At 44.3% G+C, this 19,991-nt stretch overlaps 1 protein-coding gene and 1 long non-coding RNA gene across 11 annotated transcripts in view; one reads left to right on the plus strand and one right to left on the minus strand.

The window, feature by feature from the left end:
- LRMDA (leucine rich melanocyte differentiation associated) overlaps positions 1–19,991 on the plus strand; it is a 1,125,029-nt gene that overhangs the window by 1,035,274 nt on the left and 69,764 nt on the right. The window lies entirely within an intron of this gene.
- The window catches only part of LOC149122032 (uncharacterized), a 55,414-nt gene continuing 36,427 nt past the window's right edge, over positions 1,005–19,991 (minus strand). Inside the window, exon 2 of the long non-coding RNA XR_016220997.1 lies at positions 1,005–4,443. This is a non-coding gene — a long non-coding RNA (uncharacterized LOC149122032). The remainder of the gene's footprint in view (positions 4,444–19,991) is intronic.

Here is a 19,991-nt window from a genome sequence, read left to right on the forward strand (position 1 = left end):
GTTTTCTTTTTCCCCTTATATTAGAAGGTTGTCTTAAGCTCATCTCCACTTTATTCACGTCACTTCCGTTTTCATTGCCTTCAGCATGGACTTTAATTTTTCTCACTGTGTTTGTGTGGTTTCCTCAGCTGTTTCCTAATTATTTGTACATTTGTCTCTGAACAGTTTCTCCTTGGGCACTCTGAACCTGTTTCATAGTCAGTATTTTCTTACATGTTTGAGGGCAGGAAATAGAATCTGTTCTAAATATTTCTTCTGTCTAATATAAAAATGTATTTTCATATCTATCCTCCTTATGTGAACCAACAGGAGAGACTTCCTTTCCTTGATGCCACTGTTACCTTCCTTCCTAGAATCCAAAGCATGTGTGTGTGTGTGTGTGTGTGTGTGTGTATGAATGCTCATCTTTGAATTGCACGGACTTCTGTGCTAGCATCAGCATGCATGAAGTTGGAAGTAATGTAAATTGATTTGGGAATGCCTGGGAAACCCCACTCTCTGACTCCAGTTCCTGTATCCTTTGACCATTGGATTTTGAACAAACTGGGGAGTTAAATGGATGGGCTTCTCCGTTTTCCCTTGAACAGTGCTGCGTATGAAGATCATGGTCTCTGGCAGGTGCTTCCCCAGTGCTCTGAATGATGTCCCTGTTTGATTGAGGAGATAGGCTATAAACGGACATGCATGCAGAGGCAAGGTGAAGAGATGGGAAGTCGAGATTAGGAGTCTTTCCTTCAGAGGTCACTTACCAGATTTGTCATGACAGTGTCCAGGAAGTGTATGATGTTCTGTGATGTGGCTCAAGTCAACTGGGTTGCCTCTGTCTGTCCTCTTATTCAGCTTCTGCAAATGTACATAAATGTAGGAAGCATCAAATCTGTATGCATAATGTAGTCTGTATTAAGAAACCCTGGGGTCCTATGTCAGGGCTTCAAGACTTCATAGCTGATTGGAAATGGAGTATGGGAAAGCCATGTGGGTTCCAGATCTCTTAACACACACTCTTTCTCTTTAAAAAGATTTATTTATTTATTTGAAAGACAGAAATGGAAGGAGAGCAAGCGAGATCTTCCATCTGCTAATTCGCTTCCCAAATGTCCACAACAGCTGGGGCTGGGCCAGGCTGAAGCCAGGAGACAGGAACTTCCCTCTGGGTCTCCCAGTTGGGCGCAGAGACCGAAGCACTTGGGCCATCTTCTGCTTTCTCAGACCATAGCAGAGAGATGGATCAGAAGTGGAGCAGCTGGGACTTGAACCAGCACCTATGTTGGATGCCAATGTTGCAGGTGGTGGCTTAATCAGCTACATCACAATGCTAGCCCCAACTCCCATTCTTTTAAAAGGCAAATGGTGTGACATATAATTTGAAGCCTCAGTGGTACAAAGATACCAGGCATAGATGAAATAGACAGCATAAAAGTCAGGAGACCTGGAGCATATTTAAAGAGATAAGGATCTGAAAGAAGCTGGTAGAGCTGGAGCCTCGCAGCTGGTGGGGAAGTGATATGAAAAGACAACATGGATGGAGAGAGAAGCAGGGTGCAGAAGAGAGAATATTTCCAAGCTGGAGTGAGAAATTTGGATTCCATTAAATGTTTATGGGAAGATCCTAAGAGAGGAGCATTTCAAAAGGTAAACAAAACAGTTTGATTAGTTTACAACAACGTTTGTATGTGGTTGTTTCATTCATTCCTATGTTGATTAAGTACACATGCATCTGTCAGTTAACCACCATATGTCAGGCACTGTGATAGTGCTGTGTCTTAGGGTTCCCACTCCGTGGTATGGGGGATGTGTCCACTGTGCGCTGGAACTTCTCCCCTACATAGGAAGCTCTTTGTGCACTGCCTGACTATGTCTGTGAATCTGCTGTGCCTTGCATAGTACTGGACATACAGTAGCCCCTGCATGAATCCATTTGTTAGATGAGTAAGTAATAGTCCATATGTTCATAGTTAAAGGTCTCTGGAATATTTGTAAAACACACTTAAAAGCTCATTGTCATCAGCAGTGACCAGAAGACAGATGATGAGAGAGAGAGAGGGAAAGAGAGAAAATATCTTTCATCTAGTTGTTCACTCCTCAGATACCCACAAAAGCTGGGTCTGGGCCATGTCCCAGCCAGGAGCTCCGGAGTAGTTCCATTCTGGTCTCCCACGTGTGTGATAGGGATGCAAGTACTCAAGCCATTGTCCACTGTCTTTCCAGGTACATTGGTAAGACTATGGATCAAAAACAGAGCAACCAGGACTCAAACCAGCAGGCCAGTGTTACATGTGGGCATCCCAAGTGCAGCTCAGCCTGTGCCAATCCATCTACCACTCCCTGGATCTTTTAGTCAAGTTAAATCTACTGCCCCTACTATGCATAGACTTGCAGGGATTATGGCATGCGAGTAACCAGTTTGGCCGTGCTGATATGGAACAGTAAAGTGTTACCAACTAAGATTTAGTGACATTTCATGCCTGAAGTGTATATTAATTCAAATAGAGTCCCCAGCCTTTTACTTCTACTCTAGGTTCTACAACATACACAGTTCTCTTAACATATATTCTCAGGACTTTTAGCAGGGGAACATCTGTTTTACTTTGAGGAAGCTATGATAAGCATCTGCTTGGAGGAATGATCTGAACAAAACCAGGGCACATGTGTTTGCCATGTAATGGATTATCTAGTCTTACATTGTTTATGAATAAATCACGCAGGGTGGATAAACCAGTAACCACAACAGCATATTTCATACTGGGTTTAAAACATAAATTAATGCATTTGTAATTTTTTCTCCCTGTGGACACTAAAAATGTATGTTTTAAGCAAAAGATAGTATGGATTTTGACTGTAGCTGAGCAGTTGGGTGCACAGATTCCAGAAATTCCTTTATTAAATTAGAGCTCAGGTGGTGGCTTAATCAGCTCCACCACAATGCTAGCCCCAACTCCCATTCTTTTAAAAGGCAAATGGTATGACATATAATTTGGCTGGTAGAGGGTCCTCATGTTCATAGCAGTACTATTCAATGCATTAATTCTGATCAGGGAGTCCAATATGAAAACAGTGTCCTATAAGAAGAAAGAAAGGAAATACGGGCACAGAGACGTGCATGCGTGTGTGTGTACTCCACATTTGTATAAAACCTGACACCGAGCCCTCAAAACTCATTTCAAAAAGAAGTGTGATTAGGGTTAATGAAGGTTTAGGAACTTCTTAAAGTCACACAATCACTTCGTAGCAGAGTCTGAACACAGAATCACACATCACATCTCCCTGTTCATTGTTTCTTATTCCTGGCTCTCATGTCATGCCAAATGTTTCATTGATAGTAAGTTATTTTGAAACTGCGTTCAGGGACTATCAATGATGTTTAGTAAGAAGGAAGAATCACATCTACTGTGAATTTTCTTTTGATTTGTTGTGCATGAATAGCTCTTCGGATGAGTTGGGCACACGATGGAGGAGAAACATAAAGGACTGATAGATGGGGAGTTGGGTTAAGGAGTCTTACCTCCACTGATGTGGTTGCTGGATAACAGAACTGAAGTAAACAACACCCATTCATCATATCACTTCCACCATTAGAGTGGCAGTGTCTGAGTTGCATATTCTTCTGTTGTTGAATACAGATTCCTCCAAAAGACAGATCTTGCTCACTCTGAGGTTTCACACTTCTTTGTCCTAACTTGACTGTTCAGCTTAGAGACAAAGAATAAGCATTTTTAACAACTTGCGTTTCCCTTTAAATGTAAATAAAAGAATTGAGAAGTTCGGAGGGTTGTGGTCTGCGTTCACTCAGCTAGAAGCAGGCTGCTGCCATCTCCCATGACTTTGGCTTCTCTTTGATTTGCATTTTCCATTGCTTTTCCCTGGGCCAGATGTGTGGATTTCCCTGTTGTGCCCAATGACAGAGTTGACTTTTCTAGAAACTGCCAAGATTATTTGTAATGTGCTGGCTTCGCAGAGGTTTCTCGTATGTTGAGAAGAACATAGTCTGATGTTTCACAGCAACAGGAAGAGGGTTAGAGATGTTGAGAGAGGACAGTCTGGGAGGAGTTTTCACATATGTTTCTCCTTGATGGAGAATCCAGCATGGGGAATCTGGTGTGACCAGGGCCAAGTTGTATTTCTGCAGTCATTTTTTTTCTCTGTGGCTTGGGAGAGCAACCACAGTTAGTAGAGAGGTTTTGCTTTGAGCATGATTTCTTTGTCTTATGATGCCAAAACTGCTGAAGGTCATGTCGTCCAGCTTCCCATCAAAATCAATTGTAGACAAAATCCGCAGGGAGACAGATTTCTTGTATCAAAGACACTGTCTCTTGCCATCTCATACTCTTTGCTACCTTTTGAAACAACATCGAAGGCCATCCATAATTGGGAAGCATTCTAGGAGTGGGGTGAGTGATGGTGTTAAAGGACATCAGTCCAGCTTCTCATGAAGTGCACCAAACCCTGGTTAAAAGTAGAAAAAATACAGTGATGATAATTGATTGATGTGAAAGTCCCAATGTTTTAGAATGCTGTTTATCTGCAAGACCAGACCACCTAAGGTAAATTATGCACTCTGCTGGTTACTTATAAGGTCTCAAGATAGGCGATGGACACAGGGTGGTAGAGAATAGAATAAAACCTTATGCCAGCCAGGGGCTTTAGTATAACACTCCATTAAAAATATTGGTGGCCTGGGATGGATTCCATAGAAGACTCCTTCACTTAGATCAGTTAATCAGATAAAAGGGCTGCTTGCTATATATCTATGTGCAAGCTCAAATCCAAGTTATAACCTTACTGCTTTGCTATTATATAAACCCCACACACCAGATATATCAGTAGAAAAAGCACAAGCATTGGAGTGTATAGTTGATCATCTGATGTGGCTGTGGTAGGGGATAAAAAGGCAGTAACATCTCCTGGGATCATTTCACCTGACTACTTGTGAGAGAAGATAGAAGAAAATCTCCCCAAGAGATACATACACCATGGTCCTGTGGCTGTGTGAAATAGCAGGGTGGAAAGGAAGCTGAAAGAACCACATCAGTGTGTATAGGCTGTTTCCACATGTATGTACTGTAGCGAAGAAAAGAGTTTCTACCCTGTCTACCTGACTAGCTTTGTTTCTTTTTCTGCTTAGGAGGTGGGTTGCAGCAGTCAAGAAAGGGCATCAGTATCCCCCCAAAATACCGCTTGGCACAGCATCCTTATGCAGAAATACTCTTCCGGTTTCTGCTTTGCTGCTGATGTCATCTGTAATAAGAAACAATTTTAAGATACAATCCTAACACTATGATTGTGTGGATTCTAGAGTAGCGTGTGTTGAGGTCATTTTCCCACTATTTTTATTTAATGCTTGTGTGTGTGTGTGTGTGTGTGTGTGTATAAAATTCTATAACCAAGCATGTCACTGTACACTCTCCCACTCTAAATTTTAAGCACAGAGGCCAATAAACATGTTCAGTATTTCCCAGGTTCTCAAAAGCAATAGAGTGGGAGGCCAGGCCCTGAGCTGGAGCTGCCCCAGCCCTGAGGAACTCAGTCACAGAGCACCACATGATGTGGATGGGAGCAGAGGACTTAGGATGCCCACTGAAATGGGTAATGTTAAGGTAATGCCAAAGTAAAGTGCCTAAAGCCCATTGAGACGAGAATCTTGCTTTGTGGTGAGTAGCTCCTCTGGTTCCATAGATAGCTACGTAAGTGTTGGTGTCTTTATTTATTTATTTATTTTTTGACGGGCAGAGTGGACAGTGAGAGAGAGAGACAGAGAGAAAGGTCTTCCTTTTTGCCGTTGGTTCACCCTCCAATGGCCGCTGCAGCCGGTGCACTGCGCTGATCCGAAGGCGGGAGCCAGGTGCTTCTCCTGGTCTCCCATGGGGTGCAGGGTCCAAGCACTTGGGCCATCCTCCACTGCACTCCCGGGCCACAGCAGAGAGCTGGCCTGGAAGGGGGGCAACCAGGACAGAATCCGGCGACTAGGACCCGGTGTGCAGGCACCGCAGGCAGAGGATTAGCCTAGTGAGCCGCAGCGCCGTCCTAAGTGTTGGTTTTGCTTGAGAAAGACCAAGGAGTTGGCCTTTTGAAAAAGAAAATTGCAATCATACCAAAAGTAGCATTTCAAATGAAAACCTAAGAGAAGAATTTGAGATCTTGAACTTTGAAATAAAACTCGGTGATCTGATATGCCCGGTCTGTCTCTTCCACCCTCCCACTGGTAAGAGATTTTCCCCCATCTCTTGGAGGAAGACTCTTGTTCTTGCCAGGCGGCCTCTTATTTCTCTTCTTTTTTATTTTTTAGTTGCCTGAAATGTTAATCCTGTAAAATAGAACGCAGGTGAAATTCTTGCTGTTTTGGTACTTGCCTTTAACTTAGGAACACAAAGGTTAAGTTGAAGATAAAAGTTGAGTGTTTTTAGTTGTTGTTATTTCTGTTTTAAATTGTGGTCATAGCCATAACTCAGACCTTGAGCATTTTGTGTAGTTCCTTGGATTTCTGGGGATAGTAGCAGTCAAGTGTCATTGTTTGTAAGGATTGTCCTGGCACTGTCCTTAACATTCCTTTAGCCTCCTCTTTACAACAAACCAACAGTGCGCTTGGTGCCAATCTCCCTTTGGGAGAGCGAACTCGAGGTTTTAGTTTCAGCTTTGCAAACTTTAAGCCCTCTGTTAGCTTTTCATCCTTTTAGCTAACACACCTGAGAGGACATTCTTGAGAAGGAAAAGATTTAGTTTGGTTCACAGCTTGGAGGTTTGCTGTCCAAGATCAGATGTCTCCATTAGCCTGGCATCTAGTGGAGGGTGGTGATGGCCAAGGAGATGTGAAGGAACCCTCATATGGTGATCCGGGAAGCAGAGAGACACAGCAAGCTCGCTCATCTTTGGAAACTAACCCTCTTTGAGAACTGCCTTAGGAAAGCAAGCTTCCAGTGACCAAAAGAGTTCTATAGGCCCCACTTCCTAGCAGCCGTAATTAGATCAAGTTTCTAGCCCAGTTCATCAACAATTATCATTAATCCATTAAGTGTTAAGGTAAGACTTTGGGATTTAAGCATCTGCATGAATTTCTATAACATTCCACTACTGGTTCCCCCCAAACTCATGTTTTTCTTATATACCACTAGAATGATCCCATTCCCAAAAGTTGCAAAGTCTGAACTTAGTCATGTGTTAATTCCAGAGTCCAGCGTCTCATCTGAGAATTGAGGAAAGCTCTCTTAGCTATGAACCTCTGTACAATCATGAGTTAAGTACGTCCAAGACCCAAGGGTGAGACAGATGCAAGGGGAACATTTCTATTGCAAGCAGGGAAGACACAGAAACAAATCATTCATCTGGCCAAAGCACAAATAAAAACCAGCAAGGCAAATGTTAACTTCTATAGCTCTGTGTCTGGCACTCTGGGCACGCTGTAGAGAGGGCTGGACTCCCAGCAGCTTAGGTAGTCCTGCCTCTACAGCTTTGCAGGTCACAGCCCAGCTTCAGTTCCCACAGGCTTGGGTCTTGTTGTTGCATCTATGCTAAGCATTGCCCTGGTGGGGTCTTTCTGCAGGAGCTCAAACTCTGCACGTGCTCTCAGCATTGTCCTAGTGCAGGCTTTGTGCAGTGACCTTGCTCCTGTGACTGATGTCGTTCCGAGCCTCCAGTTTGTTCAAAGCATCCTTTGAAATCTAAGTGGAGGCCTTCACACCCGTGAGGCTCTGCTGGCCTTTGCCCATGTGGCTGTCTCTGATCAGCTGCGTGCTGATGTCTCTGGCTTTGCCAGGCTGACCCGGCACACTGCTTGCAGCCTTCCTTGGCGGCTGCCTCATGTTGCCAGAACCTCTACTTTTCTGGACTCTCCTCTCCAGCTCCCCTCTGAGAGCTTCGCTGTGCCTTGCTCCATGCAGGGATTCCAACCCTGCAGCACAATCTGCCCGGCCTCTTAGCTTTCCTTTGATATCTGGGTGGAAGGTGCCTTGACCTCAAAAGTCTTGTGTTTTGCACCTGTACAAACCCAGAATCACATGGACAATGCCAGGTCTGCCACCAAAAGGAACCACTTCTGGAACTAGTTGGGTCAGGGATGTAGTGGCCTTTCAGATCTTTGCCAGCCAGGCAGAATCCCCAAATGGCCCTGGGGTTTCAGGAGACACTGCTGGTCTTCCCGGGCTTCTGGGCCTGTGGTAAGAGGGCCAGCCTTGAAGGTCTCTGAAATGCTCTGAGGGTCTTTGTACCATCATCTTACCCATTAACACCTGACTCCCTTTGACCTGAGTTAATCTTTAGCAAGCAGTTTCTCTACCTACCTTTCCTGTCCTGTGTAAGCTTTGTCATTGTACTTTGCCTGGCCAAGCCATGTATTTGCCAAATCTTTCTCTGCTTCCCTTTGCTCATGATTCTCATGATAAAACTTATTAAGAGCAGTGCACCTAGCACCCATGAGTAGCCTCAGTGCTTTGCTGCCTTGAAATCACACAGTTAAAAAGCCAGGTTCTATGCCGCCATCCCACTTAAGTGGCCTTTAGACCGGTTCCCAATGGTGCCCCTTTCGTGTGGATTTACTGTCTACATTTTCATAAGTATTTTAGTCTCCTAAGACTCTGAGAATCGCCTATAACATTCTGATTTCTGCATCCCAAGCTTTATCCAGTGTGCCCCTCCAAACTTTGCCAACATTTTTTCTGTAAACCGATTCCTAAGACTCCGCCATATCCTCAAGTGTCATCAACAATAACAAGCCCACTCTTCTGTGTTAGTCACCTTTTCCTCACTCTAACTAAAAGACCTAAGACAAGCATCTTGGGAAGAAGGTATATCTTGGCTTGCAGTTTGGAGGTTCAAGGTTGGGTAGCCCTGTGAGTCTGGCATCGAGTGGAGACTGGCTGTGGCAGAACAGGTGTGGAGGAGCAATCACATGGTGAGCTAGGAAGTGGAGAGAGACCCACCCCTCCCGAGAGAACCGCCTTTGGCCCGAGGACCTCCCTCCAGGCCCACCTCTGAGACACTATAATTAGATCAAGTCTCTGCCCTTGATCTGTCAGTCATTGACACAGAACTCTGGGCTTTCTGTTTCATCCAAAACATTGCCTTCTACTATCCTTTCTCTATGTCAGCCCCAGTTGAAGTGCTGTTGATCCTCATTGTCCCTAGATCTTGGATTTGCAAGTTTACCTACCCAATAACGTTTCTAACTTCACTGTCAGTGTTTGCAGCCTGGTTTGGCTGTCATTTGTGCGCATGCCCAAAGCAGCAAAGCGTTTGAGTTTCCCTATAGACATGCTCTCAGTAGAGAGGGAACCGTAGCAGTGCTCTGCCTTGTTTTTGCCCTCATACTGCAAACAAGTGTGGTCTATTTGGGACTGTGCTTTCTAGGTTTTTGTGCCTTTTTTGGTGATTTCGCTGTCTACAGTGCCTCCAAGTACAGTGCAGAAGTGTTGTCTAGTGCTGCCGAATATCAGGAGGCAGGGCTATGCCTCTCAGAGCAAACACACGTACGAGACAAAGTTTGTTCAAGGCATGAGTTCTAGTGCTGTTGCTTGTGGGTTTGATAATTACAAACCAACTAACTATATAGAACATGTGTGAAATACATTGACTTAAGTGGTAACACACAACAAAAACAAAATTATCTCTTGACAAGAATATTATCGATGACTTTCAGGAACCTAACCCTGACCTTGCCCTAGGAGCAGTGGCTCAGCACTTGCTGATTCAGTATATGCAGCAACTCCGTTGAACCACACTGTGTCATGTAGCCAGAATCAGTCGATGTGGTCTAATAGATGTCAGCTCTCATGAGGAAGGTGAACATTGGAGACCTCTGCTGCCAGGGACGGATGGTATGCACTGGGTATTGTGCAGGTGACATCTTAAAATGAGGGAAACCGGAGGGTTCTTCTTCAGCCTGGAACTTCTTTAACAAGCCAGATAGAAATGCATCATTTTCTAGACCATTTAACTTGGCTTGAAACGTGTTTTCTTTCACACCCCTAGTGCTTTCCAAAAAACTGGCTGTTTAATTTAAAAAAAAATTGGCCTCACTGTTATGTGTACATTTGCAGTCTGAACACCCATGGAGGGGAGCCACCCCTCTCTTCCAGACAAGGGTGAGTTGTTGAATTTTATGTTAAATCTTGGCAGTGCAATAAATCTCTGAACCTGCACCAGCCTGCATCGGATATTTAATACTGTTTTCATTTCCAATACTAATCAATCTTGGGAGAATGTGCTATTATTTTTTAGTTACATGTAAACATTTAGATGAATATAAAATGACTTATTGATAGCTTGTGCGCAGTCAAGTTTATTGACACTCTTGTCAAATTCTATTTGTCAGTTGATTGGCCCATCGTCCTGCTATGGGTGTGGAGTAGAACCGACGTGACATTTTTGTTTCCTGGCCATGGTACCTAGGGCTGGATGGGATACAGGGAATTGAGCTTGGTATCTTGGCTAGGAGTTTCAGCAGGGCCTGAGCAGCTAAGCGTCTATCTTTAAGGGATAACCTTAACTCTGTTTCACAGGAGGCACAGTTTGGAAGATCCCTCAGACCTTTGCATGGTTGAGTAATTCACACTGGACACCCAGCTGCACAGGGCCCCTGGAAATCCTGTCTGTGGGACACCTTTGGTTCCAGTGGTTTTTCTGTTTATCCATTTTGTGAAGGTCCTTAGTTGGCACCATCTGAAGCTTTCAAAATACATCAACAGCATTTTACACTTAATGCACAGGCACCGATAAGGCCATTTTTTTCCCAGCCTGTGAATCCAGGCTGAGACTTCACAACCCTCCACTATGACTGTGAATTCCAGGTGTCAAGACAGAATCGCTGTGAGAAGTCAGCAGCATGTGAAGGTTTTCTCAGGCCCTTGTGCAGAGCCTAGCCAGATGCACATTTCTTATTCCTTTTGGTAAATAGATTCAGATTTGGTATGATTCAACGAACTAAAAAATATCCCCTGCTCGGAGCTCGTGGCCGCCTGCTAATTGCATGAAGCTTAACAGATCCTACACACACAGCACCAAATAAGGGCTGGCTGGAAATCAAAACCTCCTTGCCAAGCACTTTGGATTTTCCAAAGGATCTGCAATGTTCCTGGAGATGTTTATTAGTGGGAATGGGGAACTTTGAAACTCAGGGTAAAGTCCCACAGATTGATGGCGTGTTACTCATGTTTATTATTTTTGACTCTGGGTTTTGCAAGCTTTCCCCCTGGACTCCCTAAAAGGAACTTTCTCAATCACTTGGGAATGAAAAAAAAAAAGGAGTGGGGTTCGATACCTCCCGGAGGAATCTAACATAGGTGCACAGAATGTTAATGAGCCCAGGATTTTGCCCTCTGTTCTATATTGCTCTGCCCCAAAATACAAAACCTAATTAGTGCATCCAGAGAAGCGTTAAATGGATTTCATGCTGTTTAATAAATGCTTTACGTGCCTTGGTGCCACTGCATGATGTGTGGTTGAGTGGAGGTAGTGACTGGGAGAGGAAATGGTTTCTGTTTGCACAGAGATCAGAGATGTGTATTTGTAACTGAAGCCCTCTTGCTTCTGCCCCGGTTTCCCTTCTGTTGGCTAACCTCTCCTTTCCTGGGATTTGTGCTCCCAAGCCTTATCTCCAAAGACATCTCTTACAAGGAGCTACACACTGAAGGATCAGAAATTTCAAGTGACCTGTGTGCACTGAGGACTCACTCTGCCATGAGCTCCAAAGGTGACACAGGGATTGGAAGGCTCAGCTTTTGCCTGTGAAGGGCTTCCGCGCCCTTGGGGGAGACAGAATACACTGTGTTTGATTTGCAAAGTAGAACCCAAGTCTGACAGGCAAAGCCCTCCATGATATTTGACTTATTTAGTGACTGCTTGGTGACATCTCTCTTACAGACTGGCATTGATTGACTTCTCGTAAATGGTTGTCAAACGTTGTTGCACATGGGAACCACACCACAAGGAGAACTGTTAAAAAAAAATACCTATGGTTCAACTTGCACCTTTAGGTGCTTTGAAGACTTGAAGGTGCATCAGTGTCACCCTGGCAGACCTGTTCAAACACAGGCTGCTGGGCTCCACACACAGACCTTCTGAGTCCATAGGTTTAGGGCTCAAAAATTTATATTTCTAAAAGTTATCTCTGAAGCTATTAGTCTCCAACCACAGTGGCAGAGAGCTGCCTTTCATCAATTAAATCAGAATCTCCATGTGGCTTCAGTATTTTGATAATCTTCTCATGATTCCAGAGTGCAGCAAGGTTGAGGCCTGTGTTTCACACATTTCTCACTGTTCACCATCCACAGGGGGTGAGTCATTGTCCAACAATTGGCTCTTTTTCTCCTGCTGGACAGTAAGTCTTGATGGCAGATATTCCATCTTAAAGTTCTCTGGAATCTCCCAGGGTGCCCAACACAGAGTGAACCCTAACAAATGGAATTTGAACTTTGGGTGGGTAGATGGGCAGGGCCGAAAATAATGGCTGTTTTCATCTCCCCATTTTCCAACACCCAGAGAAAAGTTCCTCCCCTCCATCTGGGGACTCCGCTGCACTACATGGTCACTTCATCTTTACTTCTCACAGGGGTGTCACCTTTTCAGTGCTTATTTTTAAAGAAAGCAGTTGCAAAGAGGACTGTATTCAGAATCATAAAACCTGTGCGCACATCCTGGATCTGATATTTTTCCTTACGTAGCTTAGGGACATTTCCTAACATTTTCAAACTTGCACTTATTAACAAGGGCAATGATATTTCCTTAATTGACTTCTGGAAATAGAGAATAAAACAGTTCTCAGCACAACATACACAAATGCACTGTAGGCCTTTGGTTCCAACCACAAGGTAGTAAACATAGCTTGACCTGAGAAGGCTGTCAAGGTGTTCTTGGGTTATGCACAGCAGCAAGGGAACATCGATACCTGTTCTTGCTTGAGCCTGCTGCCACAGCACATACCTGGGAAGTGATTAGATGTGCCCATCAAGAACTAAGGGCCTGTGTAATGAAAATTCTCTCGTGACTTCACCATTAAGATGGTCACAAGTCCTTGTTGAGTTCCAGTGCCTGTGAACTCTGCTGAAATATTAGTCCTGCAGAGGAAACAGGCTGTGAGCACCCGCATTTTCCCAACAAACTGTTGGTGCCTTGGGTACATTGCTTCGAGATTGATCCACGTGAAATCAGGGGACCTGGTATCGTGTTTACCGGGTTTTCAGCAAATTGTCTTTCCTATAAATAGAGTGCCTTAATCCAAGGGAAAAGTGTGTGTTGAGAATGCAGCAAGACTGCATAGATGAGAGACAAAGCTCCTGATAGACAAGTAAAGAGGGAAATGGGGATGGCCAACTAGGGGAGCTGAGTATCCTTGTAGAACTATGATGGGGGGTGCGAGCCTTTAAAGACTTTACTACTCAAAGGGTGACCCACACAGAATCACCTGGGCTGTCGTAAAGGTTAAGAATGACAGCACTCTTCCCCTCCTTAGTCAGGATCTGCATTTTTGCATAGCTTTTGAAGTTAGAAGAGGAAGATAGAAGAGTCTCTTAGAACTACACTGGGAATGAAGAGACTTGACTTTGCATCTTTTTAAGTTCCATGTGCACCTGTTCTCCAAGTGGAGAAAAAAAAAAGTAGGTTGTTTTCCTTGTTTGAGGGAAACTGGTAGTAAAATAACTGCAGGAGAGAGGGTCTAGAAGGCTCATGGCCAGCGGAACTTGGCCTTTTCTCCTTATCTGATGCTTCTTGGGTGCCTATCTGGGATGCCCATCTCACTTCAAGCTATTTTGGGATCTGGCAGGTATAGCTAGAGAACCCAGCTGTGTTCATGTCCAGTATGAGGAGCTGAGATTGTCCCAGAGCCTCTCAGTTCTCTTGGCTTTGTGCACCATCTCTGTCCAGGCCATGTGGAATGGAGATGTCCCTGCCTGGGTTTGCCTTCAAGAGGAGCTGGGTGCCAGGAGTGCAGGTGAAAAGAGGCCCTCCCTGTCTCTTGGCCACCGGGAAGCCCTTCAGCCAGACAGCAGTGCTCTCCAGTTACTCAGTGCATCTTGCCTTGGACAAGTGGGAAAGCACACAGCAAACAGTGGGGGTCGTTAAGCTCAGAGAGTGTTCCCTATAGTGCATAATTAAAGAAAACACCTGTGTGGCTGCTAAATCATTTCCCACTGCTCCCCTGTGCAAAGCTATGCTCAATAATCTTACAAGTGCCGCATTCCTTCCACCTACCCAAGGCAGCACACACAGCCACAGTGCATAAGGCTGGCAAGTTCTGAATCTCTTAAGATTGATTTGTTGCAAGGCACTGGGCCTCTCTGCCAGCCTGCCTGCAGTTTGCTTGGCTGTAACCTTGGGAAGGCTCCTGGATGGGCAGTGGGCTGCCTCTCTCCAAACTGCCCTTCTTTGATCAACTCTACTCTGTTTCCAAGGCAGAGCCAGGGTGGAGCTTCAGAGCTGCAGGAGCCGGAAGACCTTAAGTCATGACTTGAATGCAGTAATTGTGGGCCAGATGCGGCCCCAGGGGAAAGCAGCCAGCAATAGTGAAATGAGATGCAAGTGGGACCTATGGATTTTGTTGGGAATGCAGGAAAGGGAAATGACAGTAAATCAAAAGACAAGGCCATCATTCTGAAAGGGCCTCTTCCTGCTGTTGAAGTTTATGGGGTGCTTCAGTTACCACCAGGATCTTGTGGGGCCCTGGCTATCTAGAGCAAAGGAGAATGACTTTATGCCAGCAGGTGGATTGGTAACGGGATTCAGTGTGATGACAGGCTAGCTTTGTAATTTACTTCTTCCAGGGCAAAGCAACACTGTTTTAACTGCAAGCTTCAGAACGTTTGAGCAGATGAGTGATTGAGCCTAAGAGAGCCAGTAAGAGGCTTGCTGGATGTCAGGGGGAGCGAGGGCTTCCAAGGAGCAGAGCTGAATTCTGAGAAGACAGCACACAGCTTCAAATTCCTGCCTCTCCCTTCTCTCTCCGCTCCACATGGCTTTGTTCTCTCCATTGCCTTACTCACTGACTGCAAATATCTTGTTTCTCTTCTTGCCTACGTATTTGTTAACTAACTCCCCAATCAGAATGTCAGTTGTCTAATAACTTGACCATTGTCTCGCTTCTTTGCAGATCTTCCAAACCTGTCCAGTGCCCAACACAGAGCAGGTACACAATAAATATGCTGAATAAAGAAGTGCTACTTCTCACTCTTCAAACTCTTCTGTTGGCCATTGTGTTGCTCACCCATTTGAGCAAAAATAAGGCCAGAGACAGAAGAGTTCCTCCATAACTCTCAGTGGGCAGCCCTGTCTGGACACTGATCAGGTACAATATCCATGGTTTCCCTCAGATGTTCATTACCACAGTGGGTACTTGGTGTGAATTTGCGTGTGTCCACACACAGATGCGTGCTACTTCTCAGAAGCTGTGGGGCACAAAAAGATAGTGGGGCCCAGGATGTGCTCGTTGGCCAAAGGTGCTTAGCAGCCCTTTTCTCCTATCTCAGTATAGCTTTGTGGATGTGTGGGCATACAGAAGCAGCAGACAGCAGTGCACGTGCCGTGAATACAGACCTACATCTTCAGATGAAAGATGAGAGGAAGGACAGGATTGAGAGGAGTCTATGTGTTGGCAGACATGACTCTTGATGGCCTGCCAATCAGTACTGGAGTATGCCTACTGTCACACCAATTAACTGATAAATGTATCTTGTGTAAAGATTTGCTACGTGGTATTGTCATTTCTTTGAAAGATGGTAGGATAAGGAACCAAGCCCTGAAGCATCTTGGTTATCTCGAGCCGAGAGTCCCAGAACACACACATCATTCACAGATGGAACATCTTTTCATGACTTCTCATGACCTCCTTCTGTGATTCCTGTAGGCAGTTGGTAATTTGACTCCAGGGTAATTTCTGAGCTGCGGTCCTGTCTGTGTTGTTTGTCTGTGATCTCAACTTCTGCAGTGGTCAAGTCCTCTGATAGATTTCCTATGACATGAAGGCTTTGCGGTCCCCGAGAACATCCGAAGCCATGGGCATAAGAGCTCCAAGAAACACAGGAGTCACTAAGGGCCGGTTCTCTTGTGACTTGAGTGGACATTTGAGACCCGAGTCCCTTTGTTTCTGTAAGTTTTCCAGTGGCCCCAGGAGTAGCCTCTGCTTGCTGTCCTTGAAGCCATCATCACTGCCTTAACAGTTGATAGCAGGAGCTCTTGGTTCCCCCCAGACACACAGTGCAGTAGGAAGAGTGAGCTGTGACAGTAATTTGATGAATCTTGATGCCACTGCCTATGATAGAGACAAACCAAGGGCATATCCAAAACAATTCTGGAGTCTCACCTTTGAGGATCAGTTTCCTAGGACCACTTCTGGACACTAGGATTTTGAGTTATTTTGAAAGATAAAATTTCATAAAGGAATTGGTTCAGCAGGATAATAGATCCCAGGGATTCCATAGCAAATACTGTAGAAGCCTGGCTTAAACAATGGGTGTTTGTTTTCTCACATTGTTCTGGAGGCCAGAAGTCCAGGATCAAGGTATTGGCAGGGATGGTTTCTTGTGAGGACTGAGAGGGAAGGGTGTGTCCCAAGTGTCTCTCTGGTTTGTAGACAGCTATCTTTTTTCCCCATGCATTCACACGGCCCTCCCTCTTGGTGGCTCTGTGTCCCATTCTTCGTTTATTACAAGGATGCCAGTCCTTTGAGATAGGCCCCACCCTCAATGACCTCACTGTAATGTAATTACCTGTGTTAGACACTATCTCTAAGCAATAGTCACTTTTTAGATGGCGGGGCGGGGCGGGGGGTTAGAACTTCATATGAATTTGGGGAGGACACATCTCAGTCTCTAACCAGTGAGTATAGAGAAACTGAAATGTCGAGGAGGGGACATTGAAATTACAGGACAGAGTCACGGCAAAATGCGGCTACTCCGTCCTCAGCACTGGAGGAATAGAAGAACGTTTGGAATTACCACGGGTGTGTAGAAGCTCAGAGAAGGATGCTTGTGGGACTAGAACCAGCCTTCTGAGGGAGGAGAGGTACGTGGGGAGTATTCCAGGGTACTTGAAAAAACTTTCTGGAAAAAATGAAATTAAAAGATTTGGTACAAGAAAAAAGTTGAAATCCACGCATACTTTTTTCATAATAGACACTTGGCACAGGCTTTTAGAGATCCTTCCTACAGTGAGGCTGATGCTGGGGACAGGAGGAGGAACTGAAAGAACCATGCCCTTTATTCCTCCTGGAGCCTTCAGTCTCCTTTGTGCCTTTGCTGGATGGAGCCCAGCAGGGGTCTGCTGGCGCAGGAGAAATAGAATCTACCCACAGCCCAGCATTACACAGTGCATGAGGGAAGGAAAAATTTGAGCTAAGAGCCAGTAGCTTCATCATGGAGCACATGCCCTTAGCTTCTTTTAAAAAGTCATGTGTTGGGGTGGCCGTTTGGCCTGGTGAGTAAGACGCCAGTTAAGATGCCCACATCCCAGATCAGAGTGGGGATTCAAGTCCCAGCTCCAGCTCCCGACTCAAGCTTCCTGCCGATGCAGACCCTTGGAAGGAGCAGTGATAGCTGCAGTAATTGAGTTAGTGACACCCATTGGGAGAACCAGATGGGGTCCCAGGCTCGTGGATGTGGACTGGCCATTGTGGGCATTTATGGAGTACACCAGCACATGGAACTTACTTTCTAGGTCTATGTCTCTTTCTCTGTCTCTCCTCTTCTCCGAATGTGTATCTCTCAAAAAATAAAAATGTCAACACTGCTCTGTAACCTGGCTTTTTATTGCTTAGCAGTGTCTCATGAAAAAAATTTGAGGGACTGTACTCCTCTGGAGTATAGATTCTGAAGGTTGCGGGGCATATCCCAGCACAAGGATATGCCGTATTTTACTTAACCAATGTCTGATTCTTAAGTATTCAGTGTTTGAAAGTTTTGTTCCTGTTATTGACAGGACTGAAACTTGCTTGACGAATCCCTTAGGATTGAATTTAGATGTGGAATTACTAAGTAAAAAATGTATTGTTAAGGCTAAAAACTCATTGTTTTAAAGCTAGGAAACCACAAATTGTGTACAGATTCTTTTCTGTAAAATAGTAGGATGGAGTTTTAGTGTCCTAGAACATGGAGTTGAAGGGAGGATTTACATAGTATCCACTGAGTAATATGGATGAGTGTATAATCATTTCAGAGTGGAACTAAACCTTCCCTTTAAGAAAGCAGTTAAAGGCCAGGGGACTATTAACAGTAGCATCTGCCTGAGCCAGTGGAGATACTGTGTTTTTAGTGATTTTAATACAATCGAATTCTTAGCAGAACTAATTTTATAAAGCACTTGCCTAAATAATCCAATTTTACTTGGTGCTTACGGTTGCACAAAGGAGCAGGCAGGGTTTCTATCAGTATTTATGGAGTGTAGCCTTGTAGGAATTTGGCCAGAGGACATTGCAGTAAATCTACAATGACGGTTATGTTTTTGATTCCATCTTTAGTTTCTTTAGTATTTCAGCTTTTGTAATTAAAAAAAAAATCCATGTCGTAAAATATTGGCCTGTGACAATTTTATTTTTCTGCTGGGATGCTGCGATTTCCTGAGGTGCACCTTGCTTGGTCCCCCGAGAAGGATCAAGTCTGGGGAGTCCTCTGCAGGGTGCTGGAAGCCCCTTGTCTGGGAACAGAAATTTGGCTTTGCCAGTTTGGGTGCTGCCTTTGGAAAATCCGAGTCCAAGTCTTTGCTGGCTCCCTGAGGACAATTCTGAGAAAATCTCCACCCCTTGTGCTGGTGTCTGGTGTCGAGTATATACTTGGTTTTATAAGACTAAATAAATTGATAAATTCAGCTGATTCAGAGCGTTTACATAATCTTTCCAATGTCAACAGTCATTTAAATTATCCTAACTTTATACTGAATCTCCAAAATCCAATTACTAGCTAATAATAATTGTCAGTTTTACTTTAAACCTTTAATGATAGGTCACCAGGGATGTGTAGCAGCAGGATTAAATCGCTGTAGACTGTAGCTATGCCCAGCCTTAAATTACTCGCCTCTTATCTCTGGCTAACAGAGCCACTATATGTTTTGTCACCATTTTTGCTAAATAGAATAAATGTCACCAAAATTAATTTCATCTCCCTTAAATTAGCTTCTTAGCGTGATTTCTCACTTCAGTCAAAATTTATTTCTTAGGGAATTTAATTTCCTCCTTCTTCTCTTTTATTTGAGCAAACGAGGCTGTTCCAGAGCAAATGTCTTTTAATCACGGGTTGGCAAGTTTGGAGTCTTGCTTTTCATTAATAATTGCTGACCTCTTTAGGGGGAGTGTTGCAGGATATTTCTGTTTTAGTTAAGCTATTGTGTGCTGTTAACCAGAGTCGACTGTTTTTTTTTTTTTTCTTTTCTTTTTTTTTTTTTTCCTGAATAGTCTTAGAGAAAGAGGTGAAACTTGTGTACATAGACCAGGAACGATAAAGTCACCACAAAGAAAGCATTTTCTTTTTTCCCGTGTGAGAGATGATTCAGCAGGGAGTTTTTAATTAGGCAATTTAGTTGCCTTTACTGCTTTTTAATCATTTTCAGGGATACATCTCTGACAGTAGCTATCCTTTAAAGAAGGCATGTATTTAGAAAAACGATGGAAATTTAAAAATTGAACATCGTCTATAGAACATAGAAAAGTCCCCTAACTTAGAAATGCATCCTCTAGATAAGATGATAGGTCTGCAACAAGTTCTCTTTGCTGTCAGCAGAAATCTCAAGCCATGAAAACATTGAGAGGAGAGATGGAGGCAGAGGCAGGCATGTGTGCGTGTGAACACACACACACACACACACACACAAATCCATTTGCAGAATGGCAGTGGAGGGGGTTCCGTGACCTGCTTCTGGGTCAAACAAGCATAACTACTAAAGGTCATTTGAAAACTTCAACCCTTTCAAGTCTCTGCTTATTATCTTGGTGGAAAACAGCAAATGAAGAAACATTTAAGAGAATCCAATAAAACTCACAGGAACAATGAAACTCTTTGCCACTTAAGCCATGGGCCGTTCCCTTC

This window comes from Oryctolagus cuniculus, chromosome 15, assembly GCF_051225735.1.
Source record: "Oryctolagus cuniculus isolate XC-2025 breed Fujian yellow rabbit chromosome 15, ASM5122573v1, whole genome shotgun sequence".
Lineage (NCBI taxonomy): Eukaryota > Metazoa > Chordata > Mammalia > Lagomorpha > Leporidae > Oryctolagus > Oryctolagus cuniculus.